Below are 22,473 nucleotides of genomic sequence, written 5' to 3'. Positions count from 1 at the left end.
TGTCCCCCCTTATCTGAGTTTTCACTTTCCAAGGCCTCAGTTTCCCAAAATTAACCTAGGTTCAAAGTTTTTTCATAAGATATTTAGAGAGAAATCACATTCACTTAACTTTTATTATAGTACATTGTAGTGAGTTTGATAGTCCTGTTTTAAAGTTATTATTAATCACACTGTGCCTGATTTATAAAGTAAATGTATCATATGTATGTATGTGCAGGGAAATCTTTGTGTATGGAGGGCTCCATATTATTGGTGGTTCTGGTATCCACTGGGGGTCTTGGAATACATCCAATGTGGATAAAGGGGGGCTGCTGTAGTAGCATTTGGATTTAGGCCATATAATAGGTTTGTATTGCATGTCTTTGTTTTAATTTGTACTTGCATTTATATATGTCTTTCAAGATATGATGTTGAGTGTCTGTTCATATGCGTAGTGGCCATCAATATAGTTTCCTGTTCAGAGTTTTACTCAATTTTAAAATATTATCTGTTCCTTGTTGAATTTTAAGGGTTGCATGCATATTCTAAAGCATGTATTGTATTAGAGTCATATTTTGCAAATATTTGTCCTGGTCTCTGGCCCCAGCTCTTTTGCAGACCTAACACTCGCATCAGTGCATACATAGGCTTTCCTGGGAAGAGAAATGAGGAGTTGCTGACTGCAGTGGGTTCAGACTGCAGGAGACTTGGTTGACTGAGGATGATGTGACTTATGTATTTGTGTATGTTCTTGAGTATGAATCCTCTCTGTGTGCCTGAATAACAAATATTAATAATTATCAAAATCATTTATTATTGGGCCTCCCTGGTGGCGCAAGGGGTTAAAACAGCCTCTAGAAAACTTAAATAAGGGACCAGGAAAATGAATATAAGAAAGTGAAAATCAAAATCAACAAAAAACTATGAACCAGAGACACTTTTTGGGGGGTGGGGGGCGGGAGGGGAAGGATTGGGGTCAAAATGGGGCGTTTGCAATTGTATGGGGGAATATTTAAAAAAAAAAAATAAAGAAACTCATGTGTACACAAAAAAAAAAAAAAAAAAAAAAAACAGCCTCTGCAGCACAAGTTTGATCCCTGGCCAGGGAGCTACCCAGATGGCACAGCAGACCTCTCCTGACTTGCCCGCTGCTCCCCTCAGTAATGTATTTTAGTTAATCTGCCTGTTCTGTTCTCCACTCTGTTGTGAATCCTCTCACCACCCTGCACTCTGGCCTGTACCCCAGTTTTTGTATGCATAAATAAATAATCTTCAAAAAATCATTTATTATCAAAAATAAATCACACGAGAATCCCTGACACTATCAAACACTTGGCAGATCCCCCTCAGTCACGTCTTCTCAGGCTCTGACCTTTTACTCTAGGACCGGCCATCTTGTCACTGAATGATTTTGCCTTAGAATTTCCGCCTGACCAAGGTGGGCTGGGTGGATGGACACACCTTCCCACTGAAAAGAGCTAAAAACGTGAGATGTGTGAGATGCAAAACCATCTTCTTAAAAGCCTTAGTACTGACAATCTAGTAATAAACAGCCACACCCAGAAGGGAAGGGCGAGAGTCTGCATGGGCCCCACAGACAACAGCTTCCTGAGGAGGGAGGAAGGGCTGAGATGGCCCCACCCAGAGCAGACACGGAGCCCAGCCCTTCAGCTCTGGGCTGAGCCTGACGACCACCACCCGCCCTCCCTTTCAAAATTTAGGAAGACCTGCTTTATTCTGCCTATGATGTGTGTGTGTGGGGGGGGGAGTGTATGTATATACACACATGTATGTATTACATTTCTTAGGATATCATGTGTGCTTACTGTAAAAATACAAAATGTTACAAACAAAGCATTTTCAGACCAGGAGGGAGTAAAAAACACTATCAGCTGTTGTTAACAATGGGAAACAGAAAGGCATTGAAAGGAGTTAACCTCAAGTTTGGAAATGAGCCCTCATTGTCAACCTTCCCCAGGCAGGGCCAGCACCTGAGCCCAGAGGAGAAGGGCTGCCCAGGAGGGAGCAGAAGGGAGGGAGCTGGGACATGGACAGAGACCACCCTGTCCAGGATGAAGAGCTATGGGGTCCTGGCCAGGGAGGCTCAGGAAAGCAGGGAGCATCTCCTCAAACTTGAGAGAAAGAATCTGGAGACAAAGTAAACCCAGATTATCAAAGTAAACCCTTGATAAAGTACAAGCTCCAAGTGAAAACCAGACAGTGGAAAATTGTGTCCCATTGCTGTAAACTTGACAACTTCCAGTAGCCACTTACTTTGTCTGGGGTCTTTGGAACATAAAACACGTGATTTTCAAAAGTTGATTCTAGAATAATTAACATAAATATCATATAACGTAGTAGAACAATGCATCACTTTTTAAAATCACGTATTAATTCAAGATTAATAATCAGGAGAGGTGGGGGTGGGCAAAGTCCCAGGTATAGGGTGTGGTTCTCAGGGTCTCAGCCCTTTGGGCTGTGTCTGGGGTGGGTAAGGTGACTGTTGGGGATGCCCCATCTATGGGCAGTTTCTCTCCTCCCTCTCACAATCTGGCTCAAGCCCTCCTTCAGAACACTGCGACTCTCCCCCAGTTCACTCCTTATTGCCTGGAGGGTCTCCAGAGCAGCCAATCAGCATCACAGCTGCACCAGTCTGGACTCAAGAGTCTCCCCCAGACCCAAAAGCACCAGTCATGAGGCCCCCAACCCTCCTGCTACTGCCCTCAGGGGCCATGGCCCTGACAGAGACCTGGGCTGGTGAGTGCAGGCTCTGGAGAGAAAAGGTCACTGAGAAGGGGGGAACCAGAGGAACCCTGGCAGGGGGGTGCAGGACCCCAGAAAAGGCTCAATTCCCCCATCACTGACCCTGTTGTGCCCCTTGACTCCACCCTGTCCTGACCCCTTTCTGTCCCTCCAACCTCCCTCCTCCTTTTGCCCCATCAAGTCTCCAGCCTTCTTTTTTTTTTTTTTAAGATTCACTTATTTATGCATGCAAGAACTGGGGTACACGCCAGAGGTGGGGCGCAGGGGGTGAGAGGATACACCAGAGACACAGTGGGGAGCAATACAGGCAGATTGACTGAAATACACTGCTGAGGGGAGCAGTAGGCAAGACAGCAAGGTCTGCTGCGCCATGTGGGCAGCTCCCTGGACAGTCAGGGATCAAACTAGTGCTACAGTGGCTGTGGGTGGCTACATAGGTTGCATCTTAACCCCTTGCGCCACTAGGGAGCCTGCTCATCCCATGCCCCATTTCAATCTCAGGACCCCCCCCCACCTTGTCCTCTCCCCTCCCGCCCCGTCTCCCCAGCCGGGTCTCTCCTACCGCCCCCAGGCTCCCACTCCCTGAGGTGTTTCTCCACCGGGGTGTCCGGCCCGGCCTCGGGGAGCCCCGCTTCATGGCCGTGGGCTCCGTGGACGACACGCAGTTCGTGCGGTTCGACAGCGACTCCCCGGGTCAGAGGATGGAGTCGCGGGCGCCCTGGGCGGGGCGGGAGGGGCCGGAGTACTGGGAGGGGGAGACGCGGAGGGCGAAGGGCAACGGGCAGATGTTCGGAGAGAACCTGCGCGTCCTATGCTGCTGCTACAACCAGAGCGCAGCCGGTGAGCGGGGCGGAGCGGGGCGGAGGGCGGGCGGGGCGGGGCGGGGCGGGGCGGGGCGGGGCGGGGCGGGGCGCAGTCATGGCCCCATCCCCACACATGGGCGGGGAACCCCCGATTTCGGTCAGGGCGTCACCTCAGGCAGGTGGACCCGCCCTTCCCTCCACCCAGGGACAGGCCCCAAGACGTTGAGCTGCCAGGCTCCAGTTTCAGTTGAGGTTTATTCCAGCGGGGGTGGGGGCGTAGAGGGGGGTGAGGGCGTGGGGGGGGGTTGCGGGCGGGGTGACCGCGGGGTGACGCGGGGCGGGGACAGGGTCCACACCCTCCAGGAGATGTTTGGCTTCCAAGTGGGGCCCCATGGGCGCCCCCTCTGTGGGAACCATCAGTCCGACTTAGGTGCAGATTACATGCCCTGAACGAGGACCTGTGATGCTGTTACAAATGACAGGTTTCCCAGATGAGACTTAACAAGTTTGTCTTTCCTGTATTTCTTGCAATTCCCCCCTTGTTTGACAGGTTGTCTTTATGGCCAGGCCTCCCGGAGGAGCATTAACAAGTCATCAGCTATGGAAGAAAAGCAAGCTGGTGCCCACTTTTCTCCATGCCCACCTCTTCCAGCACCCTCTCCCCTTTGCAGACCCTCGCCCATCTGCTCCTTTTCCCCCGTTGTATAAATACCCCTGCCCTCTGCCAAAGAGCAGGGCGGTGGTCTTTCAGACATGCGTCTGCTGCCCTCCTCATTTGTCCACGAATTAAACTACTTTCCTTCTCCTCAAACTCTTTCCTTTTATTGGCTGAGGGAAACTGAGGCCAGCGTTCAACATCACCTGCGCTCCTGGACCAAGGCGGACAGGGCGCCTCAGATCACTGGGGAATAAGTGGGAGGCAGCTGGAGCAGCTGAGTTGATACACAAACTCCCTGGAGGGTACTTGCATGGAGAGGCTGCACAGATAACCTGGAGAATGGGAAGAAGGGGTAAGAGATAAGAGGAGAGGTGAGGTCTCACAACCTCCCTGTAGGAAAATAAAGTGTTAATGTCATTTTGCCAAGGACATTGGAAGATGTGCGACCACCTTTTGGTCCCCTGCTCCGGGAGCCTGGCCAGTGTCCAGACCAGGAGCCAAAAGATAGGGCTGGTTATGTAACTGTTTGCGATGTCCAGGACCACCAAGAAATATGGTTGGTTATGCAACACTGGGGTGTTGTGCATTGAAACGTGACAAGCCCACCATGAATCCCTGGGCTTGGATACTGGCCATGTCCGACCTTGGGAGATAAAAACACAGTGGTCGCCTAGCTGCTGCTGAACTTGGATACGTCTCCTGTGCTGTTTTCCAGAGTGCTGACTTTTTGCCTCCGTGATGCTGTTTTCCGGAGTGCTGACTCTTTGCCTCCATGATGCTGATTTCTGAGGAAATTGTACAGTATGTATGCATGTTCATTGGTTGGATTGGGTTTGGGGCACTATTTATAATTTTGCTCACACATCGCCTCTGTTGCTCACAATAAATCCTTTTTCCTTTAATACGGTGTGGTCATTAAATCCCATGGAAGAAAGCCTCCCTCAAACACCTGTGCACAGGGCTAGCAATTATATTTTATTGCTGTACATAATTGGCGTAGTCGGCAGGATTCCGTGTGACGATAAGGACCATGCCTTTCTTGGCTAAACGCTCGCCTCAGGTCGCTGTTGCTGCCCAGGATATTCCTGGGTGGGAAGATCCATGCTTTGCTGCTTTGGCTAAGGAATGGGCAGTGGGGAACGGCCTTAGTGAGTCTTGGGATGATCTGCTCCAAGATGTGCTGCCCCGCCTCAATTAATCCGGGCCCTTCAGAAGGTCCCGGTTGAGAAGGGGAAAGAACCGGGAGCAATATCCCGGCGGGGCTGGTTGTTGTTATCTGCTTATGACCGCTTATGCCATAGATTGGATGATTTGATTGATGAGAAATGTGACTCAAACACAGGCCTTAGTGAATACGGGAGTGGAGGCCACCCTGATTTATGGAAACCCTTAAAAATTTAAAGGAATGGCTATCATCATACAGGGTCTGGGAGGAAAAGAGATTCAAGCCACCCAGACCACTATATGTATGAGTATTAGTGGGTTACCCCCAAAATCCTATTCAATAGTAATCATTCCAATTCCAGAATATATCACAGGGATTGACATCCTAAAGGGAATGTCATTACACTTGAAAGACGGGGATTATCATTTTGCAATTAAAATGTTAATAATACATAATGTAGTGGTGGGAAAGTTGAAGCAGCCTCCTGTTTATCTTCCGTCGTCCCCATCCCGGTTGATAACTGCTAAACAATATAGGATTCCGGGTGGGCAGGACAAGATTGAACAGACTAATGCTGGAGTGCTGATAACCACCACCACTGCTTGGAATAATCCGATTTGGCCAGTCCGAAAAGCTGACGGATCGTGGCAGTGGACTATAGACAATTAAATCAGGTAACTCCGCAATTGACTGCTGCAGTCCCTGATACTGTTACCCTTATTGAAAATATTCAAGGACACCCTGGACAGTGGTATGCAGTGCTAGACTTAGCCAATGCCTTCTTCACTATCCCAATCTCACAAGACAGGTGGGAGTAGTTTGCTTTTACATGGAAAGGCCGACAATACATGTTCACCTGGTTGCCACAAGGATATAAACATAGCCCCACTATCTGCCACCGGATAGTGGCCGAACATTTAGATCAATATCAAGCCCCACCAGGGATTCAAATTGTCCACCTTAAAAAACTATTTTGGTTCATTCTAGGAAAAAGGTCTATTTCCCTGTGTTTTTCTGATTTTAAAGTCTAAATTGTCTAAAGTAAAAACTGCTGAGTTACTTTGGACTTGCTAACAAGCTATACAGAATGCTTATTGGTTAAATAAAAGCTTTTAAATTTACTTATTGGACCTGTAAAGGTTAAGTTTCTTGTTAAAACTAATTAACCACGTAAAATATAAAGTGGTAATACAGACATTATTGCGCTAATACTAAGCCTCAGATTTTGATAAAAGCCTAAAAACAGACTGTAAAAATGTACCTCTTCTCCTGTTCTTAAGATAACAGTGTTCTTTTTTTGTTTTAAAATATGCTCGTTCTCAATGAATAAAGTGTTGACAACCTAAAGCCAAAGGATCATTTCTTAAAAATATAAACTCAAAAAAAAAATATTTTCTTAACTAAAATGTTAGTAAAAACTGCCGTGACTGCTGTGGTCTTGAACCCAAGGTCTTTGGTAATAATTAAGATTAGACACTTATTCTCTGCACAGATTTTAGCTTTTAACTTATTAAAAACCTCAGTATCTTCACACATATTGGTAAAATAACTATGTTTTAAAATATATGCATATGGCCAAAATTTTAAATGTATATTGAGAAATCTCTGTGTCTGTTTGTGTCTGTCTTTGTGTTTTATTTTGTTTTTTTACCTCCGGAGGACTAATTATAAACGGCACCTATATAAGTTCTCATAAAAACAAATTTTGAGATCATAATCTCGAATTTTTAATATATAAAAACTAGTTTAAATTTTATGATATTCAAAGCATATATGCCTTAAAGTTATAGTGTTAATATTAATAATCTACTCTGTTTAAATGTATCTTTAAAGTATTTTTCTTTCCTTGACTAAAAACGTAAATATACTTATATATGTAATTTTTTTTTGTCATATTAACTTTACTAAGTGCAACTAAGCTATACTGTTTTTAAGTCAATTTTAATAATCTACAATGTTTAAAGTAACATTTTGGGGAGGCAAAAGCACCTCATTGTATTCTGGACTACTGAAAGGAAACCACCATCATGATTTGTTAAAGGTTTTAGTGGTGTCTGAAGAAAAGAGAAAGAGCAATTAATGACTGATGGTAAATAAAAAAAAAAAAAGGAAAGGGAGAGTAGTTTTGTCTTAAAATTAAAATGTCTGGTTGTGCCAGAGTGTGAAAAAATAGAAAAAAAGCTAAAATTGAGGGTATGTAGTAAGTCGTAAAAGGTTTGAGGGAAAGTAAACCTTATCTGCCTTGGTTTATAAAAACTGCAAACAATAGGTTTAAAGAAAAACAGTAATATGTGTTGGAAATTTAACTGTATTGCATTATTTAATCAATTTATTCACATAATGAAAAAAAGAAATTAATTAATACTAAAGCTTGCTTTCATATGGCCGCACAGGCCATTTCAGTAAAACTATCAACATTGTGCTACTGAACTAAGCCGGTGCCTTCATAGAGATTGAATATTGTTGTTTCTGCTGTTTTTCTGATATTTATGGCAAAGCTTCCCAGAAATCTAAATTCAAGTACAAATTTGGTAGCCTGTCATTTGGCTGATGCAAGGGAATTTGTGGAACCTCAGTAGAGCTCCTGAGACACTCCACAAAGTTTCTTCCTTTCCTCCGGGGAAAGGCGTTAGATAAATTTATTCTATTTGGCTTACCCAGTAAAGTAAAACTGGAAAGGAAGCATTGTCACTTGGGAAAATCGTAAAACTTGGGCATGTACAAAAATGTTGACACTGGTTTTCTAAAATGTGTATAAAACCTCTCAGTACCTGATATGTTTGTATATTGTCAGAGGTGATTGTCACCTTGTAATAGTACCTGATATGTATGTAAATTGTCAGTGGTGATTGTCACCTTGTAATATTGCATACTTCAATTGTTTGTTGATTGTTTATTGTTTATTGATTTTTATTCCAAAAATTGTTTCTGGAAAAATAGGGAAAAAAAAGACCTCAACGGATTCCTATTGATGGAACTGTTGAGAGTACAAATTTCCTGCACAGGACTAAATACACCTGATATTTTCTAAATTTTCTTTGACATAATACTGGTAAATTTTTTTTTGCATTTTGTTCTGAATCCACAAAGTTTTCTTGTTTTGGTGACCATGATCTGCAGCAAGGTTGCAATTCTTTTTTCCAGCAAAGCTAACTTGTGTTTGCATTTTCTCTCCCCTTGATACCAACACAGCATAAAAATAGTGGTAGTAATCTTTTACTACTTAGCTCAGAATCTGTTTTTGCATAACTTCCATAGGGATTTTTTCTGCTTAAACAAAAAAAATTTGGACATAAGTTTAATTGTGTGGCTTTGCGTGAAGTTCTTCCAAAGTTACAACAGAGCTGAACCAAGAAGAGGAGAACCTGTTTGCTTTGTTCATAGGGTTCCAGAAACCTCCAAAGAAGGTGAGGAAGCTTGCCTCCATTGGCAGGACTGGACAACTCAGCCAACGAAAAGTCCCTGGTACCCTCGAGAAGAGGAAAGCCCAGGTGGAGTCTGATGAGACCAACTTTGTTCCTAAAGCCTACATGGACCGGATGCCAAGGGTTTGCTCTGATTGTATATGGAGTATTCCAACAAAGCCAGCTAAAATTGCTGCTTAGTTATTCTGTCCTGTGATTGGATGCAAAAATAGATAATATGGTTTAAAAGTAAATTTAGTTTACAAACTTTTGCTATGCTGTTAAAGTTTGGGATCAAGGTTGGGAGAATTCATGTACTACATAAATTAAACCATTTTAAATTTTTTTTTTTTTTGAGATTTTGACATATTTGCTATCTTGTTTTGGCTAATGCCTCCAGATTTTTTTGGCTTGGACTGATGAACTGTTTTTCCAGAAATGGAGGACTTTTGCTTTCCACAATGGACAATACCTGAAGGGACTGGTTTTCTTTCACACTGGAACCTGGTACACTTTTCATCTGAGACTGCATCCCAACATCCATATATTCGATCTTCATCACCATAAAAACGATGGCCAAAAAAAAAGGGGGGGGGAGATACTGCAGGAGGCCTTGTTGCCCCAGCCAGATAGGATACTGACAAGAAGCTAAGAGAAAGGGCCTCACACCGTGGGGCTGAAAATCTGCCATTCCTTTGCTTTTTGTTCTTGGTCATAAAAAAAAATTTATTAAAAAATATATTGGGCAGTAAATGGTACGTGTCAACAGACTGTGGGTGGATGGCATGAAAAATTATCTGTTTAAAAATTAGTTATTAAACAATTTGGCCCACTTGACAATGAAAGGCAATTTATTGTACATGCCTGACAAGCAATCCAGCACAATAATTCTAGTAGGTCCTTCTTTTGCCTTCTCTTAAAGTTTCTTAAAAAAGTTTTTAAATAAAGCTACTTAAGTTTAAAAGTTTCTAGGTAAAAACAAAGTTCTAATAGCTGAGTAACAGCTGGTCTCCAGCTGAAGGCCATGCAAATAAAAAAAGTCTTTTCTTGCTTGGACTTTAGCTGATAGGATGTACTGGCGGCTATCTATTGTCTTAGGCTGTTGTTTAGCTAAAACAATGAGTTTTAGTGTAAGGCTTAGTTTTTTCATTAACTTGAAGGTTGCCTTCTCGCTAAGAGCACACACGTGGTGGCCAAAAGTCTATAAAAAAAGGGGGATGCACTAATTTTTCTGCTTTGTATGTATGTATATAATAATGCCATCTCTCGGCTTGCTAAAAAGTATAAATAAAAAACCTGCTGAGCCCCTCAGTAGAAGATACTGGCACCTCACCAAGTGTCAGTGTCTCCTCATTCTACCTCATCCCCTTCCCCTCAGCCCCTTTCGCTTCACCTAGGCCGTCTTTTCCTTTCACGGACTTCTGACCCGACATTTTGCCAAAAGCTGGTCTTCGGCACTTGCCCATAGTTTTTGGTATCAAAATCAGCCCTATGTCCCCGACAAACCGTAGGGCCAAAATGTAGGAAAATAAAGTGTTAATGTCGTTTTGCCGGGGACATTGGAAGATGTGCGACCACCTTTTGGCCCCCTGATCCGGGAGCCTGGCCAGCGCCCGGACCAGGAGCCAAAAGACAGGGCTGGTTATGTAACTGTTCGCGATGTCCGGGACCACCAAGAAATATGGCTGGTTATGTAACTCCGGGGCGTCGCGCACAGAAACGTGACCAGCCCACCATGAATCCCTGGGCTTGGATACTGGCCATATCCGACCTTGGGAGATAAAAACACAGTGGTCGCCCAGCTGCTGCTGAACTTGGATACGTCTCCTGTGCTGTTCTCCGGAGTGCTGACTCTGCCTCCGTGATGCTGATTTCTGAGGAAACTGTACAGTATGTATGCATGTTCATCGGTTTGGTTGGGTTTGGGGCACTGTTTATAATTTTGCTCGCACATCGCCTCTGTTGCTCACAATAAATCCTTTTTCCTTTAATACGGTGTGGTCACTGAATCCCACGGAATCGAGCCTCCCTCAAACACCTGTGCACAGGGCTAGCAATTATATTTTATTGCTAGTTACACTCCCTCAGGCTGGCACCTGCGGGGAGGATAGAGTGAGCATGGTCACAGCAGCACCCCCTCTCTGGTCAGGAAAGGAGGAGCCTCCCTCGGGTTCCTGACTGGCCTAGAGGACCCTAATTTGCCTCAGAACAGTTAAGGAATCCAGTGATTCCTGAGCCTGAAGGGAGACCAGCCCTGAAATCATCCTTCAAGGAAGGTTTTGAACCTGGCAGCCCTCTTGGGAACCATCAGTTTTTCTCACAGGGTCTTGTGATTGATCTGAGGACATTTTTCTGATCTGACTCCTGCTTTTCTGAGTCCCCAGGTCAGGAGCAAAAGTCTGTGCTCTTCTCCTTAGTGAACTGCATCCTCCTTATCAAGAACTGTCACCCTAATTCTAGACTTTCTAAGGAATAAGAGATTTTCCCAGACTCCCCAGACCAGGATGGTTTCTAGATTTTGTGCTTCCGCTTCTAAACCCACTGCCCTGTCCATTCTCAGAATGGTCACATGAGGGTTTTTCAGGGCCCATGAGAGAAAAACCCAGAGTGTGAAAGTTCTCACCCTTCTTCCTAGTGGCCCCAAGGATACACATGACCCACCACCCCACCTCTGACCAGAAGGTCACCCTGAGGTGCTGGGCCCTGGGATTCTATCCTGCGGACATCACCCTGACCTGGCAGTGAGAATGGGAGGACCTGACCCAGGACACGGAATTAGTGGAGACCAGGCCTGGGGGGAATGAAACCTTCCAGAAGTGGGCAGCTGTGGTGGTGCCTTCTGGAGAGGAGCAAAGATACACATGCTATGTGCAGCTGCTGGAGCCCTGAATGCTGGCTTGGGGTAAGGAGGGAACGTGAGCTCAGAGCTTCTCGAGATCAGGAGCCCTTCTGGAGACCTTCAGAGCATCAGATGGGGGCCTGAGGCTCAGAGTCTCCCTTTCCTTTCCCTTCCAGTGCCCCCTTCTCAGCCCATAGTCCCTACTGACTCCATCCACTCCACCATGGACATCATTGCTGCCCTGGTTCTCCTTGGAGCTGTGCTCATTGGGGCTCACTGTAGCTGTGATGTGGAGGTAGACGCTCAGGTAGGGAAGGGAGTGGGGGATCTTGTCCACTGGGGGCTGTCATGTCCCATGGAGAACTTGCCCTACCTGGTATGGGAAGTACCACCCACACACTTGTGTTGCGCAGTCTGGAGCTGATTGCCAACTGTGTTTTGTAAAGCATTTTTGAAAATGAATCACATTGTTTACCTTGATAATTCTGGTGAGGGGGTCCTGATCCCAGCAAATGAGAGAGGGGAAGGTCCCTGCTGAGGGCAGACGCAAGGAGGCACTTGGTCCAGTCCCCTCTACTTGGGGATTCCTTTAGGATTTCATAGCCTGACTCCTCTTTGGTCTCATGTGAAGCTTCTTCCCACAGGAGAACAAGGAGGAAGCTACACCCAGGCTGCAGATAAGTGTAGATCAGAGCTTTGGTCCCTGAGCCCCTGGGGACAGTGTAGAAGGAGCCCCTGGGGGAGTCACCCCCATCAGTCCCTTCTGTGGTCTCATCTCTCTATGGCTTTGACCAGGTTCCATTTTATTCTCCCCCAGGCAGTGACAGTGTCAAGGAATCTGATGTGTCTCTCACAGCTGCTAAAGGTGAGGAGGCCTGTGGTGGGAGGGGCTGGGGCAGAGAGGATGGGCCAGGTGATAGGGAAGCTGGGAGGCGGACATTCTGAGGATGCGGTGGACTATGGAGAATGTTGGCACTTAATGTGTTTCTTTGAATTTTTTATGATCATTTTCTTTCTCAGTGAGCCAGCTGCCTTGTGGGGGCTGAGTGATGCAGGATTTCTTCTCACCCCCACTTTGTAACTTCAAGATCCTCTGATTTCCTTTGCTGCAAAAGGCGTCAGTATGTGTCTCTGTTCTTACTAGATAATGTGAGGAGGTGGGGAGACTGGCCCAGCCCTGCCCACCAGGCCTCTCCCCACACTGACCTGAGTCTCTTCCTGATGACTTTCCTGCTCTAGCTGAGGCAGCTTGGTCTGCATCTACCCCTGTTTTTGTGTTTTCCTCAAGAATAGTAACTATTTCCTCCTTGAAATAATAATTTGAGTTCTGGAATTACTTTTTGTAAGCTTGCCCAATGGCTTTGGTGGGCTAATAAAAATGATTTCCAAAATTTGATATGAAATAAATGGGAAACCTTTCAGAATCACGTGTTTGCTGTGCTGAGTCTGGGCAGGTGGGGGCGGGAGAGGCTTTGAGGAGCCGAGGGGGATGGGGCCTGTGTCCAGTCAGTGCTCAGTGCGTCGTGGGCTTTGATGTGGTGACTCCTCAGCAGTCATCTCTCTACTCCTTTGTCCTTGTCCTTCAGGAGCACCTGTCCCAGCAGGGCCTGTGATCACAGGGACTCAGATACCACCTGGTCTTGTGCTGTCATGTCTGGGCTGGGAGTGCTTGTGTGGCCGGGTCAGCCCAGGCTCAGCTCAGGATCTAGCCTTTCTATGGATTCCTATTTGCTTCTTGTTTTATTTTATTATTTTTTTATTTTATTGTATATATATTTTTTGCTTTATGCCTGTTCTCCTTAATGTTTAGAGACCAGGCCTCATGTCCTCTGGGTCCCTGTTTCTGACAAGGGCGGAGTATCTGTCATTGTCCTCACAAAGCTCAGGGTATCCCCTGCACACAGGAGTCTGGTGAGATGGATATCCAGACTCATCTGATTTTTGGCCTCATTTAGGACTTTTTTCTGGATTATCATTTCTATCTTTTCCAACAAAATCCTGGTATTACTAGAGAGGAGGATTTGATAATTTTGTATGGATTGAGGTAAGTTCCTGATAGATTTCTATTTTTCTCTACAGCTTCTCCCTGTAACCCTGCCCTTAAATGTAGTAACCCCAGTGCTGGTGCTAATCGCGACCCATGGATTGATGGAGTCAGTTACCATCCTAGTTGGCTGAAAAATAGGACCGATAAGCCTAGGAATTTGGGCCTCCCTGGTGGCCCAGGGGTAAGTCTCAGCGCTATCACCTCTACACCCTGAGTTCAATCCCCAGCCAGGGAGCTAACACATATGGCACAGCAGAACTCTCCTGTTTTGCTCGTTGCTCCCTTTAGCAGTATATTTCAGTGAGTCTGCCTGTTCTGCTCCCCACTCTGTCTCTGGCAAATCCTCTCACCAACCCCACCCTGCACTTCTGACCTACACCCCAGTTCTTTATGCAAAAATAAATCTTAAAAAAAAAATACAAACCCCTTTTCGAAAGAAATACACCTGTGTAATGTGCCATAATAGTAAGACACGTTCTCTGGAACAGGGAGGTGCTTCACACTGATGACACAACTGATGTTGCACCAGATGTGTGACTGACTGTATATGAAACCTCAATGAACTAAAAACATGCACAACTTGCTGCCTGTGGAGAGTGTGTCCTAGTGGGAAGGGAAGACTGGGGACTGTGTGACAGTAGATCAGACAGTCAACCATGCGTGTCTGGTTAGAAGTGGGTAAGGGATGTGGGAAGGTGACAGGATGGTTTTCTTCCCAACGTGGTCAGTGGGGGTCTCACCGAAGTGACCTTTGAGGAAAAGCTGATGGACATGTTGCCCACAGGGATGTGATGTTCAGGGAAGTTCAGTCCCGGCAGGACAACCTCCAGTGCAGATGCATGAGCAGGAATGTGTCTGTGTGACTAGCATGACCAAGGAGGCCAAGGGCTGGAACAGAGGCCAACTGAGATGGGATCTGTGTGCACCCAGAACATTCAGCCTGAGGATGTTGGGAGGGTTTCACTCTCTGAGTAAGATGTGGGGTGACAAGAACTTCTGAGCAGATATACACCTGTGGGACTTCTCTCTGGTAGCCTCAGTCTGGCTGCTGTGCAGCATGGAAGGGGGAGAGGTGGGAAGAGAAATGGAGGAAACCAGTGCCGGTCCCAGGACAGAAAGTTTTGTGGCTTTGTTAGGTTGTGTGCAGGGAAAAAATGGGAAATGATAGGACTGTGCATAGTTAGGGATGGACATTACAGAGTTTCCTACTGCTGGGCTGTGAGAAAGGGGTCAGGATGACACTCAGTGTCTCAGACTGTGCAGGCAGAGAGGCAGAGCCTCAGTGACATAGGGAGACTCCAGAAGAGCCATATGTGGGCATCCCAGGCACTCAGTTTAGGAAAGTTGAATCAGATCTATTAGAATTGAAAGTGATGCTGGCAGTTGGACAGACAAGTCTGGGGCACAGGTGAAATGTGTGAGGTAAGAAATAGATCTGGGAGGTGATGTGATGTCAGTGATATTTAAATTCTTGAGCATGTAAGGGTCACCCAGAAAGTGATGACTAAGCAAGAGAAAGGAGCAGAATTGAACCCCCGATTCCACAGTGATGAGTAATCGGAGCAGAAACCCCCCAGAGCTGACTGCACAGTCTGACACATGGAGAAGATATGGAGACCAGGGAGCCCCCACTTCAGTGAGCAGAGGAGTCACCTGGACTCTCATGAAGACTCAGAAGGTCTAGAACTGGGCCTATGAGTCTGTTATTCATCCCCTCCCCCACCGTAGGGATGGAGAATTTAGGGTTGATGCTCAGGAAGAGGCACTTTCATCCCTGGAAGCAGGAACAAATAATAGGGACTCTGGATTTCAAGTTCCCATCCAAAGAGATTGAGGGAAACTGGGGAATCCAGATCTGGGGGAGCAACTGTTATGACCTAGACACCTGGCTCTTCCCTGAGGCCTGTACACATAGTTACCCACTAAGGGGTCAATTTGAGGACCCCTAACGTGACAGTGGACCTGTCTTGCTAGTGGGAGCCCAGAGGGCCCAGGGGGCCCAGATTTCAGGCCTTACGTCCAGTTCTTTTATCTATTTTGAGTTGATTTTTGTGCACGGTGAGAGGTAGTGGTCTAGTTTCATTTTTTTGCATGTGGAGGTCCAGTTTTCCCAGCACCATTCATTGAACAAACTGTCCGTGTTCCATTGCACATTCTTTGCTCCTTTGTCAAAGATTAAGTTGTTCATATAAGTGTGGCTTTATTTCTGGGCTCTCTATTGGTTCCACTGGTCTGTGTGTCTGTTTTTGTTCCAATACCAAACTGTTTTAATTATTATGGCTTTGTAGTATAGCTTGAAGCTTGGAAGTGTGATACCTCCTTTTTCCTTTGTTTTCATCAGAAAGAATTTTGCTATTCGTGGTCTTTTGTGGTTCCATGTGAATTTTATCAGTATTTATTCTATTTCTTTGAAGAATGTCATTGGGATTTTTATTAGAATAGCGTTGAATCTGTATATTGCTTTTGGGAGGATGGCCATTTTAATAATGTTGATTCTTACAATCCATGAGCAGAGGATGTCTTTCCATTTCTTTGTGTCTTCTTCAATTTCTTTGAACAGTGTTTTATAATTTTCTTTGTATAAGTCTTACACCTCTTTTGTGATGTTTATTCCCAAGAATTTGATTTTTTTGGATTCAATTATAAAAGGAATGGTTTTCTTAATTTCTTCTTCTGATTGATTGTGTATAGGAAAGCTACTGATTTTTGTGTTGATTTTGTATCCTGCTACTTTACTGAACTGGTTGATTATTTTCAGTAGTTTTTCTGTGGAGTTTTTAGGATTCTCTATGTATATTATCATATCGCCTGAAAGTAGTAATAGTTTGACTTCTTCTTTCCCTATTTGTATTCCTTGTATATCTTTCTTTTGTCTTATTGCCCTGGCTAGGCACTCTAGTATTATATTGAAGAGCAGTGGTGAGAGAGGACAATCTTGTCTTGTTCCTGATCTTCAAGGAAAGGCCCTCAGCTTTTTGCCATTGAGAATAATGTTGGCAGTGGGTTTGTTGTATATGGCTTTTATCATGTTAAGGTATGTTCCTTCTATCCCAAGAATTTCAAAGGCCTTCATCATAAATGGATGTTGGACTTTGTCGAATGCTTTCTCAGCATCTATTGATACGATCATATGGTTTTTATTTTTCTTTTTGTTGATGTGTTGGATTACTCTGATTGATTTTTGTATGTTGAACCATGATTGTGCCCCCGGGATGAATCCCACTTGATCGTGGTGTACTATCCCTTTGATGCATTGTTGGATTCTGTTGGCAAGGATTTTGTTGAGGATTTTTGCGTCTGGGTTCATTAGGGAGATTGGCCTATAATTTTCTTTTTTTTAAATTTATTTATTTATGCATACAAGAGCTGGGGTACAGGCCAGAGATGTGGGGGGGTGAGAGGATTTACCAGAGACAGAGTGGGGAACAGAACAGACAGACTGACTGAAGCACACTGCTGAGGGGAGCAGCTGGTGAGGCAGGAGAGGCCTGCTGTGCCATGTCGGTTGCTCTCGGGCCTGACTGGGATCGAACTCATATTGCAGAGGCTGCGTCATAGTGCGGTGCTTAACCCCTTACGCCACCAGGGAGGTCCCGGCCTGTAATTTTCCTTTTTTGTGCTGTCTTTGTTTGGGTTTTGGTATTAGTGTAATGCTGGCTTTGTATAATGGATTTGGTAGTATTCTTTCTTTTTCAATTTTTTGAAATTGTTTGTGTAGGATAGGCACTAATTCACTTGTGAACGTTTGGTAGAATTCATTTGTGAAGCTGTGTGGTCCTGGGCTTTTGTTTTGGGGGAGTGCTTTGATTACTGCCTCAATTTTGCTGCTTGTAATCGGTCTGTTCAGGTGTTCTATTTCTTCTTTGGACCATTTCTTTTTTTATTCCTGGGTTGTAAGACTTCACTTATAATATCAATTCTAGATACAAGTCCTTTCTCAGATACATGATCTGATTTGTAATAATTTCTCCCATTCTGTGTCTACACTCTTGTACTTATACAATAGTATACACTAGTGACTAGATACAGGCATAGATATATTTTTCTGGAAAGAGAAATGATAAATTGCTAACTGGTTTTGAGAAGATGAGTTGGCTCACTGGTGGGAAGTGCTGTTACTCATTTAGCTATGTAAATTCCTTTTTTAAAAAAATATTTTATTATTTATTTGTACAAGAACTGGGGTACAGGCCGGAGGTATGGGGGCTGAGAGGATTCACCACCGACAGAGCGGGGAACAGTCAGGCAGATCGACTGAAGTACACTCCTGGGAGTAGCTACATAAATTTTTGAGTATAAAATTTTCTTCTGTGCTCATGAAATAATACTTTCAAAGTTAAATCCTACTAAAATCCCTTCAACTGCATCATGTCCTAATCACATGCTAAGCCCAGAGCGGCACGACTGCCACATGATAAATCTGCTCATCATCATCTCCCATGGCCCATGGCTACACATTGGGGTCACTCTTGGTGGTGTCCATGCTGTGGGATTTAGACAAATGTGCAATGATGTGGACACCATATTGTGTCCTACACAGCAGACTCACTGCCCTCGATATTTTCTGTGCTCCAAGGAAGCAGAAGCAAATATAGACCAGTGGGGACACATCAAAATGCAAGCTCCTGCCCAGCGAAGGACACTGTCATTGCATGTAAAGACACCCTATGGGGTGGGAGAAATAATTTGCATATCATACATCAGGATATATAAATAATACATATAACTCAACCACCAGAAACAACCCAATCAAAAATGGGGAGAGGAGCTGAGAGGACATGTCTCCAAAGAAGATGCAGATGACCACAGGCACATGGAAAATGCTCCCATCACACATCATCAGGGGATGCAGATCAGAAACACACCTGTGAGGTGGCTCATATTAAAAAGATCAGAGACAACAAGTGTTGGCAAGGTGTGAGGGAAAAGGAACATTTATACTATTGTGGGAACTGGTCCAGCCCCTACAGAAACAATATGCAGTTTCCTCAAAATATTAAACAAAGATCTGCCAGAGGCCCCAGCATCCACTCCTTGGGATTTATCTAAAGAATGCAAATGCTCCTTTCAAGGGATATGTGCACTGTTGTGTTCATTGCAACAATAGTTACAATAGCCAAATTATGGAAACAATCTATGTGCATAAAATAGATGAGTGGAACTATTGTGGCAAGTACACAATGGAATATGACTCAGCTGTGAAAAAAGATGGAATCTTGAATTTACAACAACATGGGTGGAAATGGGTGAAAGTATGCTAAGTGAAGTAAATCAGGAGAATCACAAATACCAGATGACATGACTCATGTGTGCAATATACAGAAACCCAGCAAAGGAACAGAGAAAAGCTAACCTGCCTGTGGAGTCTGGTTGCAGAACTGAGGCACCAGAGTGGGTTGAGGGTGGGAAGCAAAAGGGGTAAGAAGGCCCAGAGGACCACAGGGGAGGACTCTGGGTACATTGGAGGTGGGGGGTGAGGGAACCTGCATTTGAGGAGGTGAGTCTCCAACTTTGAGTCATGTGCAGTGTGTAAACGCGTGTTAGCTCAAAAATACAACAATAAAAAATCTATTTTAAACCAACAGAAAAAAGTAACTGCCGGGGACCAGCCTCCACAAAAATGTCATGTCAGGGGTTCCTGAAAGGATGAGACGGCCTCAGCGACCTGTAAGGGGCTGAAACTCAAGGACTGAGGGGAAGGGGATGAGGTAGAATGAGGAGACACCGACACTTGGTGAGGTGCTAGTATCTTCTGACGAGAGGCTCAGCAGGTTCTTTATTTATACATTTTTTGCAAGCAGTGAGATTACATAATCATGTGCATAGAAGCAAAGCAGAAACAATCAGTGCATCTCTTTTTCCATAGGCTTTTGTCCACTACGTGCTCTCAGTAAGAAGGCAACCTTCAAGGGTAATAAAAAACTAAGCCTTACACTAGAACTCATTGTTTCAGCTAAACAATAACCTAAGACAGTGGATAGCCGCCAGTACATCCCTATCAGCTAAAGCCTAAGCAAAAAAAGACTTTTCTTTTTCTCATGGCCTTCAGCCGGGACCGGTTGCTACTCAGCTATCAGAACTTTTTCTGCCTAGAAATTCCTTAACTCCAATAGCTTCATTTAAAAACTTTCCCAAGAAACTTCAAGAAAGGGCAAGAGAAGGACCTATTAGAATTATCGTGCTGGATTGCTTGTCAGGCATGTTCAATAAATTGTCCCCCATTGTCAAGTGAGCCAAATTGTTTAATAACTAATTTCTAAAGAGGTAATTTTCCGTGCCACTTATTTGCAGTATACTGATGCATATAATTTATTGCCTAATGTACTTTTTGGAAAAATTTTCACTTTTTATGACCAAGAAAAAAAAATAAAGGGATGTTAAATCTTCAGCCCCATGGTGTGAGGCACAAGGAATCTTCAGCCCCACGGTGTGAGGCTTTTTAGCTTCGGCCCCACGGTGTGAGGCCCTTTAGCTTCGCTGCTTGCCAGTGTCTTATCTGGCTGGGGCAACAAGGCCTCCTGCAGCAAGTAACTTGTCTTCTCCATCCATCACTGACCTCAGGATGTTGCCTTCGCCTCCTCACTGTCACGCAGGGTGAGGGGCTGGTTGTCCACAAGGTTAGAGGCAGGAGGTTCAGGGACTCCTGGGGCTGCTCAGACTCTGCTGAGTAGAGACACTGCAGAGAGGGCGCCTCTGAGTGGAACCAGAGACAGAGGGTCAGAGTAACTCCAGTGATGAGTGAGGATCTGGTTCCCAAGGAGAGGGGCGTGTGTGTGTGTGTGTGTGTGTGTGTGTGTGTGCGCGCGCGCATGTGTTTGTGACAGAGGAGACAGGGCACACAACATAAGGCAATGGGAGGACAATTGCACATCAAGCTCCAGCATAAATGAATTCAAATCCCACAGAGTGAAGAGCATCAGGCAACACCGAATTAAGTACAGTTCCGTGGAGAAGCAGGTTGGAGCAGGATTTGAGGCAGCAGAGGATCTGGAGACAGGAGGGGGGTTGGGACTATTCTCATGGTTAGGTGTAAGGAGCCTGCATGGGACTCTGCTGGGCTGTGGGGGCAGCTCCCCCTGACAGCTCCCTCTCTCCTCCTGTAATGCGCACTCCAAGCTCACCTCCTTTGGCATCTGGATGCTCCAGCCTGTTACCCCCCTATGTTTCCCAGGGGGTCACTTCCTCCATGTAAATTTCCTATATGTTGTGGGATGTAGTTCAATTAAGTAGATTTTGAAAAATTAAAAATACAGATTTAAATACTTTCAATAATAGAAAGTACTGAAATAAATATATCTAAAGCCACATAAGAATTAATTTACATAGATGACTGGATCAAGAAGATGTGGTATAGATACACAATGGAATATTACTCAGCAATCAAAAAGATAAACTCATGCCATTCACAGCAACGTGGATGGAGCTAGAAGGAATTATGCTCAATGAAATAAGCCAGAAGGAAAAAGAAAAATATTGGATGATTTCACTTATAACAGGAATATAAGGTAACCAAATAAGACATCAGTGTGAAAAAATATATAATAGCAGTACAAAACACAAAAAAGCAAAAAGAGACAATTATAAACCAGAGACATGCTGCAGGGGAGGAGGAGGAAGAGGGATCAGAAGGAGGGAGGGAGAAGCACAGGGGACTGAGGTGATGGTGCACGGGTGCCTTGGGGAAGGAAATTCTATGGGGACTCAATCTGAGGGAGGGGGGAAGCAAATATTGTTTAAAAAATGTAAAAAATGATAAATGTTTAAAAATAAATAAATTTATGCCTATTTAATAAAGAAAGAATTAATTTTACAGAAAATATATTTTCTTGACTCAAAGAAAGGTAGAAAATGATGAAATGGAATAAAAAAAAGACATGCCACGATGAAAAAGATCAGAATGATAAACTCAAATCTGACCATATCAAAAATCAAGTTAAAGTACATTAACTAAAATTCCAATCAAAAGCCTGAGATTCTCAGACTGGATAATATCAAGGAGACTTGTAGCACCCTTGTCTCTGTGTGCTAGAAAGACTTTCTATACAAACAAAAATTGTTAAAAGTGAAAGGGTGAAAGAACGTGCCAAGGAAATAGAAAGTAGGACAAACCTTTACTGTCATTGTAGGAGGTGGCAGGAGCAAGGCCTGATGACCCAGACAGCAGGTCCCTGCCTCTTTGACCAGGAGGGAGAAGAGACAGGACCCCAGGCCTGGGCTCTCAGGGTTAGGGAGGGGAAAGGGCCACCCTCCAGGATCCAGGGGTGGGTCGTCTCACCCTGGACAGGAGGGTTCATCCTTGGCATCTTGATTATGGTGTGCAGACACCTGACCCTGGAGGGGGGATACATTTTGTTCTGGGGAAAAGTTAGTAATCTAGGCCCCGACTCCTGGCTGATCTTGTGGCCACCTCAGACTCCAGCTCCTCTCACGTCTGCTCTCTGTGCTCCAGAGCAAGGAGTCCAAGGCCTGGGCCACTCCTCCTGGTGCAGGGGCTCCTGGTGCCTGAGACAGTGTCCAGGGGCTGAGGGCTATGAGCTGAAATGGACTCACACTGGGCTGTAAGGTCCCAGCACAGGGAGGCCCCCTGGAACCCAGGTTGGGCCCAGGGCTGCCCCCTGCAGGTGGCACAGGCCTTGTGCTCCCCCTCTCTGGGCTCCTTGATTCTCCCTGTCACCCCAGCATAAGAGAGCTTTGCTCTGAAAGAGGGGAATCCCTTCATCACCACTCCCCTCTTCCTTTCCTGTCTTCACCTTGAATGTGAGTCACCCCACACCTGCAGTGCGCAGATGCCTTTAACTTCAGTACAGTTACCGGT

At 45.0% G+C, this 22,473-nt stretch overlaps 1 long non-coding RNA gene and 1 pseudogene across 2 annotated transcripts; both read left to right on the top strand.

Annotated features, from left to right (window-relative positions):
• The first annotated feature begins 2,562 nt into the window (after positions 1–2,562).
• On the top strand, positions 2,563–4,132 carry LOC119251318 (saoe class I histocompatibility antigen, A alpha chain-like; annotated as a pseudogene).
• A 5,005-nt stretch (positions 4,133–9,137) lies between these two features.
• On the top strand, positions 9,138–13,034 carry LOC129146434 (uncharacterized). 2 transcript variants are annotated; one of them, XR_008553171.1, is made up of 5 exons: positions 9,138–10,662; positions 11,408–11,674; positions 11,788–11,918; positions 12,429–12,476; positions 12,632–13,034. It is a non-coding gene; the product is annotated as an uncharacterized LOC129146434 (long non-coding RNA). The 2 variants fall into 2 exon arrangements; XR_008553172.1 differs by lacking the exon at positions 11,408–11,674.
• The last annotated feature ends 9,439 nt before the right edge of the window (positions 13,035–22,473 follow it).

The sequence above is a fragment of the Talpa occidentalis genome, unplaced genomic scaffold (assembly GCF_014898055.3).
Source record: "Talpa occidentalis isolate TD23 unplaced genomic scaffold, MPIMG_talOcc4v2.1 talOcc4.2, whole genome shotgun sequence".
Lineage (NCBI taxonomy): Eukaryota > Metazoa > Chordata > Mammalia > Eulipotyphla > Talpidae > Talpa > Talpa occidentalis.
The sequence above is the reverse complement of the archived record's forward strand: the minus strand, read 5'-3'. Positions and strand labels throughout refer to the sequence as shown.